The sequence below is a fragment of the Spermophilus citellus genome (genome assembly GCF_964194105.1).
Source record: "Spermophilus citellus genome assembly, chromosome: 2".
Taxonomy (NCBI): domain Eukaryota; kingdom Metazoa; phylum Chordata; class Mammalia; order Rodentia; family Sciuridae; genus Spermophilus; species Spermophilus citellus.
The window spans coordinates 48,740,463-48,747,075 of record NC_138183.1 but is presented as its reverse complement, the minus strand read 5'-3'; positions in this window follow the sequence as shown (position 1 = coordinate 48,747,075).

Genomic DNA, 6,613 nt, shown 5'->3' with positions numbered 1-6,613 from the left:
ACTTGCCATGATGATTGTACCAAATTGCAGTCCCATCAGCATTGTATGAGTATACCTTTTTCCCCACATCCTCTCCAATGTGTAGTATTGTCTGTATTCTTGATGATTACCATTCTGACTAAGATGAAATCTTAGAGTAGTATTGATTTGCATTTCTTCAGTTGCTAGAGATGTTGACCGTTTTTCATATATTTGTTGATCAATTATATTTCTTCTTCTGTAAAGTGTTCAAATTATTAACCTATTTATTAGGTGGGTCATTTCGGTATTTTGGTGTTTTTTGAATTCTTTATATATCCTGGAGATTAATGCTCTATCTGAGATTACATGTGGTAAAGATTGCCTCTCTTTCTGTAGCCTCTCTCTTCGTATTATTGTTTCCTTTGCTGAGAAGAACTTTGTACTTTGAATCCAACCCATTTATTGATTCTTGATTTTACTTCTTGCACTTGAGGGGTTTTGTTAAGGAAGTAAGTTCCTAAGCCTTAATGGTAAATATTTGGACCTACTTTTTATTCTTTTAGATAAATGGTTGGTCTCTGTTCTAGTGCCTAAGTCGTTGATCCATTTTGAGTTGAGTTTTGTGCAGGGTGAGAGATAGGGGTTTAATTTCATTTTGTTACATACAGATTTCCAGTTTTCCCAGCACCATTTGTTGAAAAGGCTGTCTTTTCTTTAATGAATGTTTTTGCATCTTTGTCTCGTATGAGTTAACTGTATTTATGTGGGTTTGTCTCTGTGTCTTCTATTTTGTACCGTAGGACTATGTGTCTGTTTTGGTGCCAATAACATGCTGTTTTTTGTTTGTTTGTTTTAACTATGGCTCTGTTGTATAGTTTAAGGTCTGGTATTTTGATGCCTCCTGCTTCACTCTTCTTACTGAGGATTGCTTTGGCTATTCTGGGTCTTATTTTTCCAAATGAATTTCATGATGCTTTTTCTATTTCTATGAAAAATGTCATTGGGATTTTTAATAGAAATTGCATTAAATCTGTATAATACTTTTGGTAGTATGGCCATTTTGACAATGTTAGTTCTGCCTATCCAAGAGCATGGGAGATCTTTCCATGTTTTAAGGTCTTCTTCAATTTCTTTCTTTAGTTTTCATCATAGAGATCTTTCAACTCTTTTGTTAGATTGATTCCCAATTATTTTATATTCTTTTTAGGCTATTATAAATAGGGTAGTTTTCCTAATTTTTCTTTCAATGTATTCATCCCTGATGTATAGGAACACATTTTATTTATGAGTGTGAATTTTATACCCTGCTACTTTGCTGAATTCACTTATGAATTCTACAAGTATTCTGGTGGAATTTTTTCTTATGTTTTCATCCCGTAATTTTATTTTTACATTTTGAAATCTACTAATAGAGTTGCACGTGGCTGTTTATCTGCCTCTCTCCCAGTCCTCATAGTAAGAGCCACACCCCCGTGTGAACACAAATTCCCTCATCATTTCCCTGTCCCCTGCAGAATGAAATCATTGAAAATGCTTCCTTGTTTACCCTTTCAACTCAGGCATTGTAAGAGTTTTATTCATTCATTTTGATTCTGCAAGTGGATTTTTGATTGTTCAAAGCAAGTGTGTAGAAAAACAGAGTGAGATAGTTGATCTTTTATTCTACAATTTGCTTCACTTTTGAATTAGTTCTAACAGTTCATTTTATAGATATTTTTAGGACTTTCTTTTTTTTGCTTGTTATTAAGATGTGTTCATTTCAATTAATTTTTTTCTTTTTTTATTGATTGTTCAAAACATTACAGAGCTCATGATATATCATCTTTCATACATTAGACTCAATTGGGTTTTGAACTCCCATTTTTACCCCACATACAGATTGCAGAATCACAACTGTTACATACTCACATTATTACATAATGGCATATTAGTGACTGTTGTATTCTGCTACCTTTCCTATCCCCTACTATCCCCCTTCCCCTCCCCTCCCCTCCCCTCTTCCCTCTCTACCTCCTCTGCTGTTGTTCAATTCTCTCCGCTTTTTCCCCCCCTCCCCCTTGCCCCTCATAACCTCTTATAATTTTGTGTATCATTGAAGGTCTCCTACCATTTCCATATGCTTTCCCTTCTCTCTCCCTTTCTCTCCCCCCATTCGTCTTTGTTTACTATTAGTCTTTTCCTCATGCTCTTCCTTCCTGTTCTGTTCTTAGTTGCTCTCTTTATATCAAAGAAGATATTTGGCATTTGTTTTTTAGGGCTTGGCTAGCTTCACTTAGCAATAATCTGCTCTAATGCCATCCATTTCCCTGAAAATTCTATGATTTTGTCATTTCTTAGTGCTGCATAATACTCCATTGTGTATAGATGCCACATTTTTTTAATCCATTCATCTATTGAAGGGCATATAGGTTGGTTCCACAGTCTAGCTATTGTGACTTGTGCCGCTATAATGATTGATGTGGCCGTATCCCTATAGTGCGCTCTTTTAAGGTCCTCAGGGAATAGTCCGAAAAGGGCGATAGCTGGGTCAAATGGTGGATCCATTCCCAGCTTTCCCAGGAATCTCCATACTGCTTTCCAAATTGGCCTCACCATTTTGCAGTCCCACCAGCAGTGTACAAGTGTACCCTTTTCCCACATCCCCACCAACACTTATTGTTGTTTGGCTTCCTAATGGCTGCCAATCTTACTGGAGTGAGATGGTATCTTAGGGTGGTTTTGATTTGCATTTCTCTGATTGCTAGAGATGGTGAGCATTTTTTCCTGTACTTGTTGATTGATTGTATGTCCTCCTCTGAGAAGTGTCTGTTCAGGTCCTTGGCCCATTTGTTGATTGGGTTGTTTGTTATCTTATTGTTTAATTTTTTGAGTTCTTTGTACATTCTGGATATTAGGGCTCTATCTGAGGTGTGAGGGGTAAACATTTGTTCCCAGGATGTAGGCTCTCTATTTACCTCTTTTATTGTTTCTCTTGCTGAGAAAAAACTTTTTAGTTTAAGTAAGTCTCATTTGTTTATTCTTGTTATTAACTCTTATGCTATGCGTGTCCTATTAAGGAATTTGGAGCCTGACCCCAATATATGTAGATCGGAGCCAACTTTTTCTTCAATCAGACGCACCGTCTCTGATTTGATATCTAGCTCCTTGATCCATTTTGAGTTAACTTTTGTGGATGGCGAGAGAAAGGGATTCAATTTCATTTTGTTGCATATGGATTTCCAATTTTCCCAGCACCATTTGTTGAAGATGCTATCCTTCCTCCATTGCATGTTTTTAGCTCCTTTATCAAATATAAGATAGTTGTAACTTTGTGGATTAGTCTCTGTGTCCTCTATTCTGTACCATTGGTCCACCTGCCTGTTTTGGTACCAGTACCATGCTGTTTTTGTTATTACTGCTTTGTAGTACAGTTTGAACTCTGGTATCGCTATACCGCCTGATTCACACTTCCTGCTTAGAATTGCTTTTGCTATTCTGGGTCTTTTGTCTTTCCATATGAATTTCATGATTGCTTTATCTATTTCAACAAGAAATGCCGTTGGGATTTTGATTGGCATAGCATTAAACCTATAGAGAACTTTGGGTAATATCGCCATTTTGATGATGTTAGTTCTGCCTATCCATGAACAGGTACATTTTTCCATCTTCTGAGATCTTTTTATCTCTCTTTAGGGTTGTGTAGTTTTCATTGTATAGATCTCTCACCTCTTCTGTTAGGTTGATTCCCAAGTATCTTATTTTCTTTGAGGATATTGTGAATGGAGTGGTTTTCCTTATTTCCATTTCAGAGGTTTTGTTGCTGATATACAGGAATGCCTTTGATTTATGAGTGTTGATTTTATAACCTGCTACTTTGCTGAATTCATTTATTAACTCTAGCAGCTTCTTTGTAGACCCTTTTGGGTCTGTTAGGTATATTATCATGTCATCCGCAAATAGTGATAATTTAATTTCTTCTTTTCCTATTTTTATGCCTTTAATTTCTTTTGTCTGTCTAATTGCTGTGGCTAGTACTTAGAGAACTAAATTGAATAGAAGTGGTGATAGAGGGCATCCCTGTCTTGTTCCAGATTTTAGAGGGAATGCCTTCAGTTTTTCTCTGTTTAGGATGATGCTAGTCTGAGGTTTAGCATATATAGCTTTTACAATGTTGAGGTAAGTTCCTGTTATCCCTAGTTTTTCTAGGGTTTTGAACATAAAGGGATGCTGTACTTTGTCAAATGCTTTTTCTGCATCTATCGAGATGATCATATGGTTCTTCTCTTTAAGTCTGTTGATGTGGTGAATAGCATTTATTGATTTCCATATATTGAACCAGCCTTGCATCCCAGGGATGAATCCTAATTGATCATGGTGCACAAGTTTTTTGATATGTTTTTGTATTCGATTCGCCAGAATTTTATTGAGAATTTTTGCATCCAAGTTCATTAGAGATATTGGTCTGTAGTTTTCTTTCTTTGAAGTGTCTTTGTCTGGTTTTGGGGTCAGAGTGATGTTGGCCTCATAGAATGAATTTGGAAGAGCTCCTTCTTTTTCTATTTCTTGAAATAGCTTGAAAAGTATTGGTATTAATTCTTCTTTGAAGGTTTTGTAGAACTCCGCTGTATACCCATCCAGTCCAGGGCTTTTCTTGGTTGGTAGTCTTTTGATGGCTTCTTCTATTTCTTCTTTTGTTATTGGTCTGTTTAAATTGTGTGTGTTGGGGCTGGGGATGTGGCTCAAGTGGTAGCGCGCTCACCTGGCATGCGTGCGGCCCGGGTTCGATCCTCAGCACCACATACCAACAAAGATGTTGTGTCCGCCGAGAACTAAAAAATAAATATTGAAAATTCTCTCTCTCTCTCTCTCTCTCTCTCTCTCTCTCTCTCTCTCCTGTCTCACTCTCTCTTTAAAAAAAAAAATAAATTGTGTGTGTCTTCCTGTGTCAATCTGGGTAGATCATATGCCTTAAGAAATTTATCGATATCTTCACTATCTTCTATTTTATTGGAATATAGGGTTTCAAAATACTTTCTAATTATCTTCTGTATTTCTGTAGTGTCTGTTGTGATATTGCCTTTTTCATCCCGTATTTTGGTAATTTGAGTTCTCTCTCTTCTTCTCTTCGTTAGCATGGCTAAGGGCCTGTCTATCTTATTTATTTTTTCAAAGAACCAACTTTTAGTTTTATCAATTTTTTCAATTTTTTTTGTTTCAATTTCGTTGATTTCTGCTCTAATTTTAATTATTTCTTGTCTTCTACTACATTTGCTGTTGTTTTGCTCTTCCTTTTCTAGGTTTTTTAGGTGTAGTGTGAGTTCATTTATTTGTTGTTTATTTCTTTTTTTTTGAGGAAAGAACTCCAAGAAATGAATTTTCCTCTTAAAACTGCTTTCATTGTGTCCCATAGATTCCGGTATGTTGTGTCTGTATTATCATTTGTGTCTAAGAATTTTTTCATCTCCTCCTTTATGTCTTCTGTAACCCATTGATCATTCAGTAACATATTGTTCATTTTCCATGTGATGTAGCATTTTCCCTTCCTTCTTTTATCATTGATTTCCAATTTCATTCCATTGTGATCAGATATGGTGCATGGTATTATCTCCACGCCTTTATATTTACTGAGCATTGCCTTATGGCATAATATATGGTCTATCTTTGAGGAGGATCCATGTGTTGCTGAGAAGAACGTGTATCCACTTGATGATGGTTGATATATTCTATATGTGTCGGTTAAGTCTAGGTTATTGATTGTGCTGTTGAGTTCTATAGTTTCTTTATTCAGCTTTTGTCTAGAGGATCTGTCTAATGGCGAGAGCGGTGTGTTGAAGTCACCCATAATTATTGTGTTGTGGTCTATTTGACTCTTGAACTTGAGGGGAGTTTGTTTTATGAACGTTGAAGCTCCATTGTTTGGTGCATACAAATTGATAATTGTTATGTCTTGTTGGTGGATGGTTCCTTTTAACAGGATATAGTGTCCTTCTTTATCCTTCTTCATTAACTTAGGTTTAAAGTTGATTTTATTCAATATGAGTATGGCCACTCCTGCTTGCTTCTGAGGGCCATGTGAGTGGTATGATTTTTCCCAACCTTTTACCTTCAGCCTGTGTATGTCTTTTCCTAGCATATGAGTCTCTTGAAGGCAGCATATTGTTGGATTTGTTTTTTTTGATCCAGGTTACTAGCCTATGTCTCTTGATTGGTGAGTTTAGGCCATTAATATTTAAGGTTACAATTGAGATATGATTTGTACTTCCAGTCATGCTTCTTTATTTATTTATTTTAGTTTGGCTGGTTTTACTTTTTGGTTATTTTCCTCCCCCTTTATTGAGACACCTCCTGCTGTTAGTTTTGGGCACTATTTTTCAATTCCTCTTCTTGTAGTATTTTGCTCAAAATGCTTTGCAGTGCTGGTTTTCTTGCTGCGAATTCTTTTAGCTTTTGTTTATCGTGAAAGATTTTAATTTCATTGTCAAATCTGAAGCTTAATTTTGCTGGATACAGTATTCTTGGTTGGAATCCATTATTTTTCAGTGTTTGAAATACATTGTTCCAGGATCTTCTCGCTTTCAAAGTCTGTGATGAGAAATCAGTCGTTAACCTAATTGGTTTACCCCTGAATGTAATCTGCCTCTTTTCTCTTGTAGCTTTTAATATTCTTTCCTTG